At 38.1% G+C, this 20,502-nt stretch overlaps 1 long non-coding RNA gene across 2 annotated transcripts in view; it reads left to right on the forward strand.

Moving 5' to 3' along the window:
• LOC137056567 (uncharacterized) overlaps nt 1–20,502 on the forward strand; it is a 97,747-nt gene that overhangs the window by 47,001 nt on the left and 30,244 nt on the right. For both annotated transcript variants that reach the window (XR_010900386.1, XR_010900387.1), the window contains exon 2: nt 7,518–7,587. This is a non-coding gene — a long non-coding RNA (uncharacterized lncRNA). The remainder of the gene's footprint in view (nt 1–7,517; nt 7,588–20,502) is intronic.

A 20,502-nucleotide genomic window follows, 5' to 3' on the forward strand; every position in this document is an offset into this window, starting at 1 on the left:
AACACTGTTATCTTCATTTAAAAATAGTAAGACTAAATATTACCCGTGCTGATGCCGCTCTCTCTCGCACTGTGGTCTTTGATCTCGACATGAGCTGAAAACCTTGCGTTTTACCCTGAAATGAGTTCCTTGTCTTCCGTGTCTAGTTAAATAGACTAAACGAAGTGTCGAGGCAGATAATTTTTTTTAATTCGAGTTACTCGAGGAATTATTTCGGCCCTAAATTCATGCACACAGTTCTGTTGGCAAATGATTGCATACAATGCAAATTTAACAGATTTGTTTGATACCTCCAAAACTCATTCTCACAATTCTGACAAATCATCACCTATGTAAGAAAGACTGTCTGGAAATGCTCTCACACTGGTTTCAGGCCATTAGTCCTTGAGTCCTACCACTAAGAATATACACTGGCATTAAAAGCAGTCCATACCTTGTGTTTTTATGCGTGTCAAAAATAGAAGAATGAGGGGCGCTTAGTTGTGAGGTAAACTTCAATTTACACATTTCTGGTGTCTCAAACCGCAAACATAACAGCACGCTCCCAAAATTATGTTTAAAATGTCTGGCATTCACTTGAGCTTTCAAGACTCATAAAAAAATGTGGGCTGGCCAATTATCTGAATAAATTATGGCAGTTCACGCACATCATCATTTGAATGGTTTACACAAACCGTTGTTATCTTCCTACAGCCGAGTCATGTCTCCCCGGTAGTGCCGCCTGCGTGTTTCGCAAGAGTGAGCAGGCGTCAGCGTAAGTGACTGGAGCTCGTGCGACCAGCATACCAAACACAGCTGTGCTTATGCAGGAGGAAATGCCACAAACATCCTATTGCTGCAGTCTCCATCCACACACACTGTCTGTCAAAAGCTCACGACGGAAACAAGGACTGTTTACTGGGAGGGCTGAGATGACAATATCATGATTGTGTTATTGAAGTGGGGCTTTACAGCAGAAAATGTGGTGTAGTTGACACAATAACAGACCAAACATATCATTAGAGATCCTTTAGAAAGTTTTGAAGCCATAGACCAATTCAAACGCAGAGCATGATGTAAAGGAGGATAACATAACTTCAGTAATCCAAGTATGCCGCTACATACTTTAAAGGTGCCATAGAATGAGTTGAAACAATATGTTGAAACAACAATTCTGATATCTACATAGAGGGTATGTCGCTTATTTAAGGGCAAATATTGTCCAGATACAGTTTTACAGGTCCATTTATAAACCTATAAATTGTTGAGCTCTGCTCTGATTGGCTTATTTCAGCAGCTCACAGCACACAGCAGTTCAGTGAAGCGGCTCGTGAGTCCTGACCATCCTGACAGAACACAGACCAACTGTAAATGAAACTTTAAGCACAACATCTCAAATGGAGATTGATAAAATGCAGCTTACTTGTTTATTTGGTGTTTTCAGATCATTCGCACGCGAGAAAGAGCTTGCGTTCGTGCGGTTGCCAGATTTCAGTAATTAAATTCCCCAAACAGAGCTTTTCTGTGAAAAGAAACCCGTATACACTCCGTTTTTTTACCTAAACATGTCCAATTTGGCAACCATATGCACTAGGGCTGCACGATTTGGGGAAAATATATAATTGCGATTATTCTGGGTAAAATTGCGATTGCGATTTAAAATGCGATTGATATATTTTTTACAAATGAAAAGTGTGTATATAACACTTTATGTTTATATATTAATATGACTAATACTTATAAAAATACAAAATTTTTACAAATAAGAAATATTACCATTACAATAACATTTTCATAATTACAAATAAAAAAATTGTCAGAATAAATATAAAAATATAATACTAATACTAATTATTATTATTAATTATTATTATTATTATTTTTTGTAATATTTTAAAGAACTTATTTTTACAAAAAAACAAAAAAAAAAAAACAGCTGGGTTACCTTTTAATATTCAGACAGCCTATGACTAAAAAACATTAGAAAGGTCTAAGCCTAAAAAGTTATTGTAAGAAAAATATTATAAAAATAAAAATATTATAAAAATCTGTGTTTGTTTATCTGTGATATCAATTTCTTGGAAAAGCGGAAAAGCTACATTTGCCTCAGAGAAGTAATGACATTAATTTTCAGGAAAACCCTTATGTAAACAGAAGATAGAGACGCTTTGATTAAACATGACGACAATAAACACGACTGCAGCAAAATATGGTGTGAGTTCAAGTCGTCAAGGGTATTTTCATAATAATAAAGTGTATTATAATGCAGTGCTGATTGACATAGACTTTATCACTGTATAGAATACTATAAAATAACACATCGTCTGCCTCACTCTGTGATGTGAAGCCACATCAGCTCACACACACTCGACTGACGATATGAAGTGAGGTAAACATGTTATTAAACGTTGCTTTTTGTTGAACAGGTTTATGAACGCTTCACTAGTTTGTGAAGATGTTTGACTCGTGTTGCTTTTTCAAACGCATGTTATAAACAACTCAAACTTGCAGCCTTTCAGACGGAGCAGCGTTTACTCCTGACTACAGACCCGCTCTTCGCTAACACACTGGGCATTTATTTATTTAATTAAAATCGCAGCTTTGAGCTTTCATAATCGCACACAAGCCAAATCGTGATTGCGGTTCCATTTCGATTAATCGTGCAGCCCTAATATGCTCGCGAGCGCTCTCTCACGCAAGGACGTTCTGAAAACACCAATAAACAAGTAAGCTGCATTTTATCAATCACCATTTGAGATGTGCTTAAAGTGTGTCATTCAGTCTAGAGCTGCAACTAACGATTATTTTTTTCTGTCGACTAACCTAACGATTATTTTTTCGATTAGTCGGCTAATCTAACGATTATTTTTATTAAAATAAATAATTAATCTAATGTTCTTTTTTGTAGTTAGCTCATGAATCCTTTGGATAACTTTACAAAAAAAATATAAGTACAACTTCTAATATAATATTTCAACCTTTATTCATTTTCAATCAATGTGGTTGAAGTTTTTACAGTATAAAATAATAGAGGCAAAGAAAATTATTTTACTATGGTAAATATGAGTTTATGGTAGCGTTTATAATTAAACCACAGTAGCCATACATTTACAGTTGTCTGAGACGTCATGAAATGTTCGTTAGCATCACAAACCATAAAATGTAGTCAGGGTTCTGCTATGGCTTAACATGGTTTCCAGAGATCTGGAGCTGGTAGCTCGGTGGTTTGTGACTGTTGTCTTGCGGCGCGCTGTCTTTTAAGGGGCCGTTCACATATCACGTCTTTTGCGCGCTCAAGTTCATTATTTTCAATGTAGGCGCGCGATAAGCGCTCTCATAATGAAAGCGACGCGCTCGTTTTTTCCAGGCGCGTCGGCACCGCAACGAGTTCATCTCAACTTTTCAGAATGCCGCAAGCACGAGAATATCGACCTGAACCAGGAAGTTAGTCACCAGATCACACGGAAACCAGTTAAACCGTAACGCCGAGCGGGACGTATCTTTTCCTCTGAGGTGCTCGCGCATTGCAGTTGTGCTGCCGTGGTACACCATATCGGTTTTGCAAAGGGAACAAGGGGCCATTTTATTTGTCCTCTGTTTAAAGTATTCCCATACTTTTGATAACAGTGGTCTCTGTTTTTGTGATAGAATGCAACTTTCTCCATTCCCTGTATGCCATTACGCGAGATGTAAACAAACAGTGTGACGCGTCGACGCATTTTACGCACGTCGACGTATTTTTGTAGTCGATGTAATCGATGACGTTGACGCGTCGTTGCAGCACTAATTCAGTCTACATTTTAGACTTGTCTTTTTTTGTCAACGATATTGCATGTTTAGATAACATTAGTCACAATGTAGGCTAACGTTACACAGTGACTGTGATGTAGCCTAATCTGAAATACAAATAGGCAAAAACATCATAGGAAACGCCATACTTCAGTTCTCAAAAATATAAATATATAATTGTTATATTTTTACAAAATGAATAGCCTTGTCAAATGACTATCGTTTTAATTCATATGGTGGAAAAGGTGACGTTTGCTAGAAGGATCGCGTGAACGATCTAAGCAAAGTATCTACGGTTGTATTTTGTAATACAAAATAATATTACCCTTTGTCATTAGACACACTATTTAGTTTGGTATGGTACTTGGGGTTTCCTATTGTTACTGTACTACCATCTTGCGTTATGAGTCTATAAGTGGATAAAATCACAACTTACTGCTTGCAGGAATATAGTTGCCACTTTCTTCAGTTTAAGACGCTGAGCGAAGCTTGCTTGAAATGGGTCGAACAAACGAATGATCTTGAATTAAATTGTTGTGGTATCGGATTATTAACATCAACCATGACTGTTGACATTTTTTATCTGTGGGAAGGATATGTAAAGTCCTCAGGTCTCCTGAACAGCCTGGAACATGAAGTGTGTCCATGCGAGCAGCTTGTTTACCTGATTATTCGCTCTATTTTCGCCTGACAATGAACGATGTTTGGACAGATGCAAATGTTGGGGCGTGCATATAAATGATCCCCGATGCTTGCTTTTTTTCAGTGGAGTTTTGGATTCATGAGATTTACATAAGAAGTAGGAGGCAATGCTGTTTGTGATGTCCATGCACTGAACTCTTGTTATTTCACCATGGCAAGGTTAATTCAATTTTTCATTCTAGGGCACCTTTAAATGTTAAATACAGGTGCTGGTCATATAATTAGAATATCATCAAAAAGTTAATTTATTTCACTAATTCCATTCAAAAAGTGAAACGTGTATATTATATTCATTCATTACACACAGACTGACAGTGTTGTGCAAGTTACTTCCAAACTGTAATATATTATAGATTACTTATTACTGCTATTTAAAAGTAACTCTTTACATTACAATATTACTGCCAGTTACTGAAAATGTACCGAGTAAAATATTACTGAAAATTCATTAGTAATGCCTTACACTACTGCGTTACATCAAAAAGTAAGTTACTGTAATGTATTACTTTTGTAATGCGTTACTCCCAACACTGCAGACTGATATATTTCATGTTTATTTATTTTAATTTTGATGATTATAACTGAAAACTAAGGAAAATCACAAATTCAGTATCAAAAAATTTGAATACTTCATAAGACCAATACAAAGAAAGGATTTTTAGAAATATTGGCCAACTGAAAGTATGAATATGAAAAGTATGAGCGCTTAGTTGGGGCTCCTTTTGCCTGAATTACTGCAGCAATGTGGCGTAGCATGGAGTCGATCAGTCTGTGGCTCTGCTCAGGTGTTATGAGAGCCCAGGTTGCTCTGATAGTGGCCTTCAGCTCTTCATCATTGTTCGGTCTGGCATATCGCATCTTCCTCTTCACAATACCTATAGATTTTCTATGGGGTTAAGGTCAGGCAAGTTTGCTGGCCAATTAAGAACAGGGATACCATGGTCCTTAAATCAGGTACTGGTTGCTTTGGCACTGTGTGCAGGCACCACGTCCTGTTGGAAAAAGAAATCTGCATCTCCATAAAGTTGGTCAGCAGCAGGAAGCATGAATTGCTTTAAAACTTCCTGATATACGGCTGTGTTGACCTTGAACCTCAAAAAACACAGTGGACCAACACCAGCAGATGACAATGCACCCCAAACCATGACTGACTGTGAAAACTTTACACTGGACCATAAGCAACATGGATTGTGTGCCTCTCCTTCCTCCAGACTCTCGGACCCTGATTTCCAAAGGAAGTGCAAAATTTACTTTCATCAAAATGTACTTTCATTCAGTCCTTTTTGTCTTTAGCCCAGGCGACACACTTCTGATGCTGTCTGTTGTTCAAGAGTGGCTTGACACAAGGAATGCGACAGCTAAAACCTTTGTCTTACATACGTCTTCAGCTGGAGTCCACTCTTTGTGAATCTCCCCCACATTTTTGAATGGGTTTTGTTTCACAATACTCAGTGTGCGGTTATCACTATTGCTTGTATACTTTTTTCTACCACATTGTATCCTTCCCTTCCTTCACCTCTATGAATGTGTTTGGACAGAGCTCTGAACAGCCAGCCTCTTTTGCAATGACCTTTTGTGTCTTGCCCTCCTTGTGCAAGGTGTCAATGGTTGTCTTTTGCACAACTGACAAGTCAGCAGTCTTCCCCATGATTGTGTAGCCTACAGAACTAGACCTTGAGGCCTTGTCCACACGGAGACCTGTTTAGCTGTATACGATTACATTTTGTACCGTATCAGCGTTTTGTCCACATGGATCTGGCATTTTGGAAGCATGAATCCGATATTTTTTGAAACAGGGTCCCAGAGTGGATAAATCTGAAAACGACATTCATCTGTTTTCGTGTGTACAGTCAATCTGTATATTTTGTGAAACGGTGATGTATCACACTACGTCCGGCACGGTGAAAGACTAAAGGGATACAACTACGGGCACTGGGCATGCGCACATCAATATTACTGTATTTGCATTATTGTAAGGGTAGGTTTAGGGTTGGGGTAGGTGTAGGCGTTTAATAAAACAAATCTGTTAAGTAGCAAATGTATTTATTATTATTTTATTGTGAAATTTTGCCTCACTTCCTACCATTGCTTTACCCCTTCTATCCATAACTCTTCTTCTCCATTATGTGTATTTCTGTGGCAGAATTACAGCGCCACATACTGGCCTGGCATACATACTACATCGTTGTGAGTCGATATTTCTTGAAAGGAGGGAAAAAAAAGATTGGATAGGGAAAGCTCTGTCTTCGTGTGGACGGGGTCTGAGAGACCATTTAAATGCCTTTGCAGGGGTTTTGAGTTAGAGTGTGGCACCAATATTTTCACAATATTCTAATTTTCTGAGATACTAAATTTGTAATTTTCCTTAGTTATCAGTTATAATCATCAAAATTAAAAGAAATAAACATTTGACATATCAGTCTGTGTGTATATGCACATGCACAAATAATTCTGAAACACAGACCATATAAGAAGTGTTTATATTTTATTAGAAAAAAACCGCAATGGTAATCAACTGTATATCAGTGGTCTCAGATAAAAGTATAAGAAGGAATAGTTTAAATTTTGACTTTGCAAAATATATGTTATTCTGAGCAAACGGTGAGAGGTTTTTTTTCCTGTGAAGCAACAGAAGAAATAAGCAAATGTGTCTTTGGTTACTCTCCCCTCATTTATTTTTTTGCCATATTGGAAAAAGAATATATAATACATGTGCTTTTCTTTCCTATGGATATTGAAAGCAAACAAATCAGTAGGTTTGTATTGTATGCTACCATCTAAGGAAATGTGCATGAACTCATAACTTACATGAAGCTGTATGATTTTTAGCTATTATAAAAAATAAAAAATACATTGTAGCCTATTGTGTTTGTATTACATTGTAAAATGCAGTGTTATGCCTAAATGTTTTAAGATATGCTTCTATACATTATTTGCATGTTTAACAAATAATCAACTTTTGCAATGAATCATCTCTATTAAGAAGTTTCTGAGCATTTTGCAACTATGCCAATAAGTCAAGTCACTTAAAGCCAAATCTTTCACAGGTCGCTCTTCTCACAAGATGAAAGTATCGGACCACTTAACCTGTCACAAATGAAGACTGTCCACCAAAAGGTAAAAGTAAGCAGAAAATTGTCAGCTAATGACTGTTCAACCTTTATTAAGAGAGTGCATCCTTCAGCATTAGAGAAGCATTAGAAAACTTCACAAGCATTGCAGTCTGATATCACGTCATTCAGAAAGATATAATCAAACATTTCAGCTATTAATAGAGACCTTAGAGATATAGCACTACGGTAAATGTAAGACTGAGACGAAAACCAGCACCCTTAACTCTAATGGGCTGCTTCTTTATAATTAACCTGGGAAAGGTCACAAATCAAAGAGTCTCATACAGCACTGGCGCCACAAACTCTTCTCTTTGACCACTAATGACTCCAGAGAGAGTACGAGTCAACAATGCTTAGCCTCCATTTTATCATTCATAATGCTAAATGGTATTATTATCCTAACATTCATAATAAACATAATTAACATTAGGCTACTTCTAATTGGTGTCTATATAATTGCCTAATCGATTGAAATTTCTTGTACAATTGACCCACTAAGCATTTAAGCCACATTTGTAAATATATATCAATGTCTCTGCATTAAAAATGAAACATCAAAGCCATCTTCTCTCAAAAGATGTTAGAACTTTTTCCAGGACCAGCACTTTCAGAACCATTTTTGGATATATAAAGCCAGTTCTCAAGTTCACACACAGGTGCGCTGTTAGAGCAACCACAGGTGTAGTTTATACCATCACCTATCAACCTGACCCTCTAATGGTTGACAACCACAAATGATCACAATCCTTGAGTGAAAGGGTTAGTTCACCCCAAAATTAAAATTCTGCGATCAATTATAATCTCTGTGTGGACTACAAAAAACATGAATTTGTGAAAATGATGTCACGCGCACTCGTTTTACATGTTCACCCCATATGCGTAGTGTTTTTTACAAAGTGACATCGCCAACTACAGACCTGGCAGCAGTGTTTTTAAATCACTTTTTTATTCTCGAACCTGAGGCTTCAAAAAGTGAATTCTTTCAAGTGTCAAAGTTTTGGTGGAATGAACTTTTAAAGGAGGGACAGAAATCTCTCAGGTTTAATTGAATTATTTCATTTGTGTTTCGAAGACAGAAGTCTTATGAGTTTGGAGTGACCTGAGGGATTTGGAACAGTTTTGTCTTTAAAGTTTTATTAGCAATGTTTTGGTGAATCGAAAAGATCAATACAAAGAATGATATAGGATTTTTTTTTGGGAGAGGGGGCGGGGTGTTTTATATATGTAATTTATTTACATTTTTATTACTTTATATTATACTTGCATCCAACGTACTGTACCTACAAGGGATTTTGGTGTGCAAGGCCCTGTACATTCTATTTAAACTGATCAAATTTGAAATACTGTACTGTATATCTTGTACTTGACCAGTAATATTTATTACAACCCCAAATCAGAAAAAGTTGGGACAGTATGGAATGTGCAAATAAAATTAAAAAGAAGTGATTTCTAAAATTACTTTGACTTGTATTTCATTGCAGACAATATGAACACAAAATATTTCATGTTTTGTCTGGTCAACTTCATGTCATTTGTAAATATGCATCCTTTCCTGTCATTCAGACCTGCAACACATTTCAAAAAAAGTTGGGACTGTAAAGCATTTACCACTTTGTAATGTTGCCATTCCTTTTCACAACACTTAAAAGACGTTTAGGGATTGAAGACACCAAGTGATGAAGTGTTTCAGGTGTAATTTTGTCCCATTCTTCCTGCAAACAAGTCTTAAGGTGGGCAACAGTACGGGGTCTTCGTTGTCGCATTTTGCGCTTCAAAATGCGCCACACATCTATTGGAGACAGGTCGGGGACTGCAGGCAGGCCAGTCAAGTACCCGTACCCTCTTCCTCCGCAGCCAGGACTTTGTAATGTGTGCAGAATGTGGTTTTGCATTGTCTTGTTGAAATATGCATGGACGTCCCTGGAAAAGATATCTTCTTGAAGGAAGCATATTATGCTCCAAAATCTCTATGTACTTTTCAGCATTAATGGTGCCTTCACAGAAGTGCAAGTTACCTTTGCCAAGGGCACTGACACAACCCCATACCATGACAGACCCTGGCTTTTGGACTTGTTGCTGGTAACAGTCTGGATGATCCTTTTCTTTTTTGGTCCGGAGCACACGGCGTCCATTCCTCCCAAAAAATACCTGAAATACTGATTCATCTGACCACAGTACACATTTCCACTGTGTGATGGTCCATCCCAGATGCCTCCGAGCCCAGAGAAGTCGACGGCGCTTCAGGACACTGTTAACATAAGGCTTCCTTTTGGCACAGTACAGTTTTAACTGGCATTTGTGGATGTAACTACGTATTGTGGTACTTGACAAAGGTTTGCCAAAGTAGTCCTGAGCCCATGTGGTGATATCGCTTATAGATGACGATTCTTGATGCAGTGCCGCCTGAGGGATCGGAGATCACGGTTGTTCAGCTTAGGCTTGCGGCCTTGTCCTGTACGCACTGAAATTCCTCCAGATTCCTTGAATCTTGTAATTGTTATGCACTGTTGAATGTGAAATATCCAAATCTCTTCCTATCTTTCTTTGAGGAACATTGTTTTTAAACATTTCAATAATTTTCTCACGTATTTGTTGGCAAACTGGCGATCCTCGGCCCATCTTTGCTCCTAAAGGATTAGATCTTTCTTGGATGCTGCTTTTGTACCAAATCATAATTTCAATCACCTGTTGACATCACCTGTTTCAAATCACATCATCATTTAACCCTTTTACCTCATTACCAGCCCTAAATTGCTCCTGTCCCAACTTTTTTTGAAATGTGCTGCAGGTCTGAATGACAGGAAAGGATGCATATTTACAAATGACATGAAGTTGACCAGACAAAACATGAAATATTTTGTTCACATTGTCTGCAATGAAATACAAGTCAAGTAAATTTAGAAATCACTACTTTCTTTTTTTTATTTGCGTTTACCAAACTGTCCCAACTTTTTCTGATTTGGGGTTGTATATTGGCAAGTCTAATTCTGCCATATCTAGTTGATCAATTTGCCAGCATACAGTAAGTTACAGAAAAAATAATCAGCACCTGACATTTAAAGATCACAGATGCTCACCAGGGACCCATCTGTTGAGTCATTTGAGACTAGGGAATGATGTTCGAGGTGCTCAAATATGTATTGAGGAGTGTGGGTTTGGCCGGACTGACTGATAGCCTCATTAGCATTACAGAGAGATCAAAACAGACCCAATGACGGAAAGAACAACCCACTATTGTTTCCTATCTCAGCGCTGATGGATGGGAGCAGTGCTGCCTGAGGATGTGAACCACTTTCTGTTGATTGTAGGCCAGCATGTGGTGAAGTGTTAGACACTTTTTGTAAAAGCATGTTGCCTACTTGCCTTTTGACTGCAAGCCAAAAAGGGGGTATTTGGGCATTTAAACCACACTTAACTTGTAATTTAGTTATCGTTTACTCACCCTCATGTCTTTCAAACCTGTATGACTTTCTTCTGTGGAACACAAAAGAAGATATTTTGAGAAATGTGTCTAGTTGTGACAAACGGTTTGTTTTCCAACATTCTTCTACAGTGTTCTGCAGAAGAAAGAACATAATTGTTTTGGAAAAGCGTGAAGGTTAAATTATGACTGAATTTTAATTCTTGGGTTCATTTTTTTTTTGCCTTTAAAACTACATGACAGTCACTGCAACAATTATGTGAACACTCCTTTCTAATGCCATACAGAGGATCTGGTGACATTTACACATTTTTAAGTGTCTTAAGTGGCCGAATACTTGAGATATTTCAATAAACCACTCTTATTAAGACTTGTCACTTCCAGTATAAAGAACCCATAACAAGCACAAAGCTTTCCAAACACTCCTATAAATACAGTGGCTAACACATCGGACATGTGACGTTTTTCATGGGAAGAAATCTCAGTACAAATCTCTGCTTTGATCATACGTTACAGACACAAACAAGTCAGCCACCCCAAAACTAGAGTTCAAACCTCAGAACGGGGATGTTAACGTCATTTAACCAATGTCATTTTAAAAGGCGGCAGCGGCGCCAGGCTCCGCACTGCCATGATAAACGGAGAATAAAGCGTAGAGCTGCAGCGGGACACATGCTCTGAATCCCGCCGCAGCCGACCGCAGCTCTGAGCACTCAGTGTTTAACTGGTGTTGCATAGTTCAGGATCACCGCACTGAGCTGGCAAGCACTGCCCTTCACTGTCCAAGGACCGTGTTTTCCTGTGGCATCAGATAAAAATGATTCCATAAAACAACAAACTGAAACTTTAGCGATATCTGAAGCTCGCCTCTAGTAAAACTGTCGCGTGGGGTTCATGAGGCAAGTCGCAACATCAGCTGACGGAGGGTTAAAGGTCAGGGTCTTGGTGTGAGTCATTTATGATTCATGGCTCATCATGTTACATAATCTAGAAATTGTAACTGTTTATGTGGTGAGATGCAAAATATTATTGCTTATTAAATGCAAACTGTAGTGTTCAACTGACCAGAAACTGGTCAACTTTTTATGCAGCCTTTTATCTTTTTCCTTTAATTTTCTCCAAAGGCTTTTCAAAAATATTTAAAAAAATACTCCAGCCTGCTGGAAAAAAACTGTATTGGAAGCAAATAATAATAAACATAAATGTGACAATCAGGCAAAGGAAGTAAACTTAAAGAGAGTTATATATATATATATATTTTTTTTTTTTTCATTTACTCACCTTCATGTTATCTTTTGAAGAACTAATAAACTGTTCGTCCATGTGTTATTTTGGTATCATTGATATAATATTATAGTTTTTTGTTGTTGTAAATAATTGTAATAATTATAATATATAAAATATAAAAATAATATTTTTTAACTTCGAATTAGTTTAATTTTTAGTAACTTTATGCCTTTTTTATTTGTTAAATATATATATTATATATAATATAATTTCAGTTAACATTTATATAGTTTTTAAGCAAACTTTTTTTTACATTTGGTTTTGGTTAATGATAATAACCCTAGTTTATACAAAGCAAATCAATGAGGGTCAAAACAACATTGGAAACATTAGATATTTTATTTTTATAGCTTGGCAATGCTTTATCGAGTCTTTCCGTGGTAACAGCACTTTCTTTAATTGGTAGATTGCACTTTGGGGTTGTGGGTATTCCACCAGGACAAATAAACAGTTTTTCTACAGAAGCATATACTATCATATATCAATGTCAGTCTTGGTTTATACACATTCGCTGTTTCTCTATTAAGAAAATAAATTAGATTTTTATTTCTGAACTGTTGTGTTCTATTGTGTGTTGGCTCGAATAACTAGCATTGACTAAAATGGCAACTTCTAAATGAATTATATATATATATATATATTCTAGTCAAAAATCTATCTAAATACATTAATTTATACTACAAATCTATTTTATGGAGTAAATTAGGTAGAAACAGCTCTTTAAAGTGACAATTGCAGGTTACAGTACCACTTTTATTTTTGCATTGCGAATTAAGCTAAACTTGCACGGGAATATAGTTTAATGCCTTACTTGTCTCATTGCCACTCTGAAAATTGGGGTGGTAGTGGTGAAGGACAAATGGGGTAACTACTTGATGACATACAACAAAATTTTGTTCGGGTAAGCAAGAAAAAACACTGAGAGGCACATCAACACCCACAGAAGCCTGGCGAACACACAGCACTTCTGTTTGCTTTCAGCGAGCAAGCAGCGAAAGAGACGCCGCGGTTTCTCTCTCGCGCTCGGCCCTCACTGAGGCTTTTATGAGAGCAGATAGTCAAATTCTCATTTCAAGATCTGCGTTTAACCTCAGTCCAGCAGGCGCTTGTACCGCAGAGCTCCTAACTCCTCTCATCTCATTTCTCTTTAACTAGAGGCCCCGCTGATGCCACAGTGCACATTAATACTCGCAGGCCGTTGGCCAAGCACCGCTGTGTCGAGCTCCATGGCTGATTCATTGCAGAGAACACCCAGTAGCTAAAGCACACTGGAGGGATGGGGCGTCACTCCAGGAATTAGATTTGCAGCTTTTGTACTACGATAAAACCACAAGTAGCAGAAAAAAGGCATAAACATACTCATGTCATTTCTGTGAAATTTGGCCCTGTCAGCTGTACTCAGCCAAAATGAATCTTAATAAAACAGGAACAGGCTGCATGATGAATTGGTGCATTTAAAGTGCATCTACAAAATTTTATGTGCTGTGTAATAAGCATGTTTAATCATTGAGGCCCTGTTTTTTTATTTCAGAGTGAAATAAATTTTGTTTTATCACATTTTTGTTAGGCAACAATGTAGTATGGCCACACTGGCGTCGGTATCATGAAGGAATCCGTACTCTGCTCATTTGCAGTCAACAGTGTCAATGACATACTCTACTGTAGTCAGTATGAGGACGAATGAGGAGGGTTACAAGGCACAACCAAAGGTAGAAGCTGACTATTTCTCTGCTTCACCTTCACATTCACCTTCTCCTTCGTTGTGAGGAAACCGCCTTACCCACTAAGCTGTGCAGGGTTGAATCTTGCTTGGTTGGGAAGGCTTATACAGCAGCGGATCAGGCTGGTCCCTGCACACTACTGCAGTTCTGCAGGCATACTAGGCCGACCTGCTCAAAAATCACAGAGCTCGCTAGGGCCTGGGGCAAACCAAGAGCTCTGTCAACCCACAGACTTGGCCCTCTGGCGGGTCTACAGCCGTTTGAGCCATCAGCCTTCTCTAGCCGTGCATGAGTGGGGCCTAGCTCAAAGAAAGACAGGAGAGGAGAAAGGTAGGCCTGCACAGACTAGGCTGCCTAGGAGGAGGACTAACTTGAGGGAAATCATCTCTGCTAGAGCAGCCAAGAAAAAACAGTGATAACTCCTTTTGGCCCCAGTCCCTGAGAGCGTCCCCTCCTGGACAGATTCTAGTTATACCGCTCGATCATGTTCCATATCCCCTTCGGGGCTCCTTTAGAGAGGACGTTTGAACTTATTGCGCAACACTTCAGTGACTCGGGAGGTGGAGGAACCCAATGGGCCATTCACCCCCAACTACATATGGCCCAGTGTCTCTCAGTGGGTAATAAAGACTATAATAAAAGGTTCTAGAATACAATTTGTCCCCCATCCCCCATTTAAAAGATTTCGTAATGACAAAATATTTTGGTTAAAAGACGAGCAATTTCTCTGACAAATTCAAGAGAAAGGGGTCATAGAACCTTCCAGGAAGAGAGAGAGACAGGCTTCTATAGTCTGTACTTTATGGTTCAATATGTTCATTCTTAGGATCATAGTGTCACATATACAATCCCAGGATTGGTGATGGAATATTTGCCAGAATACAGGAAGTTTCTCAGTTTGTTTTTTTTGAGAGCAAAGCTTGTCAATATCAGATACTTCCATTCGGCCTAACCATTTCCCTGTGCATGTTCACCCAGTGCATTGATTCTGCTCTAGCTCCCTTTTGACTCCAGGGCATCCATGTACTGAATTACATGGCTCATTCTAGCGCAGTTGGAGGAGTTAATGGCTCATGTAACCCCTTATTTATACTGCTTTACCCCTTTTAATGTGATTTTTGGGGTTCTAAACCCCAGAGCAGTCTACACTCTGGGGCATATAAATGTCGGTCAGACATCCTCCGAGTAGTGGAGTACATATAGCAGAGGTACGGCCAAGCAGAAGTGGATCTGTTTGCCTCCAATCAGACAACTCGCTTTCCTCTCTGGTTCGTCCTCACATCTCAAGATCAGCTGGGTCTGGACGCCTTTCCTCCAATAGCTCTTCTCTCAGCAGTTCTAGCAAGGACAGTGGCTCCATTCTGAGTGTCCCGAGTGTGGTTTGCAGACCTAGTATCTCTTCCTGATGGCCTCCCATGGGAGATCCCGGTCCAGACAGATCTTCTATCACAAGTGAGAGTGGCGATATTTCATCTCTGGCAAGAGATATAGAAACTGTAGATCTGGGCCCTGTACCTCTTATGTGGTACCATTTGAAAGCTTAGTCTCTACTTTCTGGAGATATGCATCACTTTGGCATTTGTTTAAGACAAAGTAATGTATTTACACAAAATTACTCTGGTACCATTTCCGCCTGGATTTGGCCTGCCCAAATTGAAAAGCCTCCCATACACACATACAGTGGTCTAAGTTTAAAGCTGGTGGTCTATTACAGCTCAAACAACATATACTTACATGTTTATTACTTTTAGCGGTGTTGTATGTAACTTCAAAGGGTTTTCTGTAAAATGACACCAACATTTTGAACCTAGACCACTGTATGTGTATATGGGAAGCTTTTCAATTTGGGTAGGCAAAATCCAGGTGGAAATCCCAAAAAATGGTCCCAGAGTTTAAGCAGCTAGCATCTTCTAGAGCTCTTGCAAGGGGTGCACCTTTGAAAGATGTTTTTGTGCGGCAGTAGACCGGTCCTCTCCACACATCCTTAAAGGATGTACGCTTTTGAGTGTACAATAACATAAAAATACCTTAATATGTTTGCAGATATTTAGGAAACATGCAGAGTTCACTCACTTGTTTCTCAGAAAAACAATGCTGCAGCCAGTTATTCTACTTTGAAATGTGCGGTCCATGTGGGAATGTCTGTTTTTGTTTTGGTCTGTGCGAGGAACGTATGTTTTAATGCCAATTTATCCAATAGTATTTCAACACCACAGGTTGCCAGTTGGTGGAAAACACAGCAATTTGCTGCCATTAAAGCCAGCAAAGAAACTGGGTCAGAAATTGCAGATTCTACCCAACCTAAAAAGCCTAGGCAGCTGAAAGTTTAGAGGGACGGCCAGGTCCTGGTAGATTTGCAGTGGTCTGATACTCCTTCCATTTTAATATTATATCTTGCACAGTGCTCCTTGGGATGTTCAAAGCTTGGGAAATCTTTTTGTATCCAAATCCGGCTTTAAACTTCTCCAGAACAGTATCTTGGACCTGCCTGGTGTTCCTTGTTCTTCATGATGCTCTCTGTGCTTTAAACGGACCTCTGAGACTATCACGGTGCAGGTGCATTTATATGGAGACTTGATTACACACAGGTGGATTCTATTTATCATCATTAGTCATTTAGGTCAACATTGGATCATTCAGAGATCATCACTGAACTTCTGGAGAGAGTTTGCTGCACTGAAAGTAAAGGGGCCGAATGATTTTGCACGCCCTATTTTTCAGTTTTTGATTTGTTAACGGTGGTCCCAGCAGGTCATTGACCAGCTGCTCCCGTGTAGTTGTCGGCTGATTTCTCACCTTTCTTAGGATCATTGAGACCCCACGAGGTGAGATCTTGCATGGAGCCCCAGTCCGAGGGAGATTGACAGTCATGTTTAGCTTCTTCCATTTTCTAATGATTACTCCAACAGTGGACCTTTTTTTTGCTTGATGAGCAGAAGAAACTTCTTTCAAAAACGTTTCAAATAGTAATGTATCCAAACTTGTGGCCTGTACTGTATAACTTGAGGAAAAGTTTATATTATTATTATTATTATTAATATTTTTAAACTTTCGTACCATTTTAAGAAGGAAAAAAATATGCATAAAAAAGACAACTGAACAAATAATGGGGGAAAATTTTTTGTGGACAAGTATGGGTTTGTTTACGGCATGCCAACTCAAAACTCAAAAGCACGCAGGTACAAACAGCATGCATGACGGCAAATGAAGGACCATTTCTATATTCCTGTGACATGCTATATTACTGGTTACGGTGGCACGATGGTCAAGGCATATCTTCAAATGTCTGCACTGGAGCCGTGCCTGATCAACCCCTTCATTACGAGAGCCAGACTGCCAAACTTATATTTTTCTATATGCCCTGCCTTTCAGAAATAATAAAATGCTTGGGTGGGATGCCATCAATTTTTTTCCTCTCCTAGAGTATGCGGCATGTTCGCAAGTGCAGCAGTGTGATTTTTTTTTTTTTTTTTTTTTGCCTGGATGATCACAAACATCTTTCAAATACTAACTTTCTCTGTATGGATATAAATTATACAGGAAGAGGAACACTTAGCATATAGTTTAGGAAACCAAAAACTAGCCAAAAAATGGCTCCAAATATACACAGTTCACAAAAATAGTTGCTATGTCTGGTTTCGCATTGCAGGTCTCGTGAATTAGCGTGCTACACTAGGCCTTTGGGCCAGTCAAAATCTTTGTTTGTGTTCATCTAAATAAAGGTTCATATACATATAGGACGGCATGAGAGTATTTTACATAAAAAAAATTAAGGAAAATTACATTACCAAGTTTAGGTCTGAGGGAAATTGTACTGGTTCAATGACTGTGATAATTCTGATAGAAACGTATATAGTTATATTAATGCAATCATTTTATCTGGACATTTGCAACATGATTAAAACGCATTAAGCCGGTGAGGTATTTATACATTTGTCGCTCATGTCCAATAAAAACAAAAGGCCTGTCTTTCTGACACCATAGACATCAACACTTAATTACCACAATCAAAGGGCTCCTCATCTTGACACTAAATGTGTCAGGTGTGTTCTCCACATTCAGCGCATTTAAAACATGACCACAAACCCATTAAACACACAGGCCAAACTGGCGGCTGGGAGCTCTTGGATGACAGCCAGTGGAGTGAAGGTTAAAAAAAAAGTGTGTGTTTTTGTATTTAGTGCTTTTTAAAGACACGCTCACACACCCTGACACTTTACATTGGCTCCAGGATGTGCAGTTTAATACTTTGAAACGTGCTCTCTCTCTGTCTCTTGTCTGATGGTTAATTATAGAATGTTAAATATCCATGACGCGTGGGCAGGTACCCGTAATAACACACATGCCAGCTTGTAATTATTGACTCTATTTACTTTTCGGATGTTTGTTTGAAATGATGAACTGCTGCTATCATGATCTGAAGATCAAAGTGACGAGGACGTTATTAACATGCGCTCATCAGGCAAGGATAATCATTTAAAGTGTAATTACTTGGCCAAGCCCAGGATAATCATGTTTTTTCTTGCTTTTGGCATTTTTAATTGTATGATTCAGTCGTTAGTGTGTTCCCCGAGGGCTCTTTAAAGGAAGAGAAGGCTGCACGACTTTTTCAGGCATAGGCTATGATGTTACATAAGGATGTCAGTTAGTTCATTGACACGTTTAAACGTGTTTCTTTAATCGAAGACCATTGTTTAAAATGACTAAGACATATAGACGGACATAGCCTATATTTGGCAAAAGCTTTAGAAGCACAAATGTATGAGTCTCGTGACACCTAGTGGAGAAGTGGTTTCTGCACAGAGGTCATACTCGTTTGATTTTCAACAAATGGACACTTATGCCAACTAGTGGCGAAAATGAGAGCAACACGTGCTCTGAAATGTCTAACGCACACACAAAACTGTCATATGAATTTTTACGGTGGCAAGGGGAGGATATTATACGGTGGAGGATATTATTCAAACATTTGTGGAGAGAGAAAAATGTATACTTTAATTCATCAAGGGTACATACAATTGATCAAAAGTAACTGAATACATTTGTTACAGATATTTAATAAATGCATTTCATGTTTTTCTATTTATCAAAGAATCTGAAAAAGTATCAGCATTTCCACAAACAACTGTTTTTAGTGATAATTATCAGAAATGCTTCTTGAGCATCAAATCATCATATCAGAATGATTTCTGAAGGATCATGTGACACTGAAGACTGGAGTAATGATGCTGAAAATTCAGCTTTGATCACAGAAATACATTTCAATATAAAACATGTCCAAAGAGAGAAAAGTTTTTTAAATTTGAAATAATGTTTCACAATATTATATATTTTTTTTTTGATTCAGTGAATGCAGCCTTGGTCAGGCAGTAAGATTTTTTTTTATTTTAATTTTTTTTTAACACAAACATTTTTAATGTTTCCAAACTTTTCACAGTTACTTTATATGGAATTTTTTATAAGCAGCCTATTATTTTTAAGGCTTCGCTCATTCTTGCAACACTTTATGATGGATTATGGTAGCCAGGGGGTGCTCGTTGTTTATTTGTGTCATCTTATGAAACTAATTTGACAGGAAATTGAAGAGAGAAGATTGCTGGTTAAGGTCACAGTGGTTGCAGAGGCAATTTCAGAGATGGGCTTAAAGTGTGTTCACGGGGAAAGAGTTTTTGTCCCCCTTTCCCATGATCTCCGGACATTCAAACTTTGGTGTTTTGGAATCATTTTGTGTGTAATTTCTGTGCCACTAACTGGACTAAACAGAATTGCAGTGTTTGTTTGACTGATCTGAGCGGGTTGGTCATCACGGTTGGCAGACGTGCAAATTTGTGTACGATCCAAAACTTCTTCCAGTTGGATATCAAATGCAGCATATATGTAGTCTTTGTTGCCATGATATATTATTATTATTATATCATTACATATATTATTATTATATATATATAATTGGATCTTAATGGGAATGGTTCTTAGAAAAACATAAATTCTGTCATTAATTATTCACCCTCATCATTCCAAACCCGTAAGAGCTTTCCGACCCCTCCATAGACAGCGATTTAATTAACACTTTCAAGGCCCAGAAAGGTAGTAAAGACATTGTTAAAGGGTTAGTTCACCCAAAAATGAAATTGATGTCATTAATAACTAGGGATGGGTATCGTTAAGATTTTAACGGTATTACTACTCTTACCGATACTGCTTATCGGTCCGGTACTTTAACGGTATTCTTATCGATATATATATACACACACACACACACACACACAATTAACAAAAATACACATTATATAGGCCTATACAGTGCTTTAATTTCAGGAAGAATTCTAGTAAAATAACACTGCATAGTTTATCATAAATAGCCAAAATAATGTGTAATAAAGCTGAAGTTATTAATTCAAGAGCTGTGAGTGATTTTCTCTTTGCATTTGGTTGTTTAATTCGTAGTAATTCATCAGCATGTTTATTAACACCACTGCCTCTTTAAGACAGA

This window comes from Pseudorasbora parva, chromosome 21, assembly GCF_024679245.1.
Source record: "Pseudorasbora parva isolate DD20220531a chromosome 21, ASM2467924v1, whole genome shotgun sequence".
Taxonomy (NCBI): domain Eukaryota; kingdom Metazoa; phylum Chordata; class Actinopteri; order Cypriniformes; family Gobionidae; genus Pseudorasbora; species Pseudorasbora parva.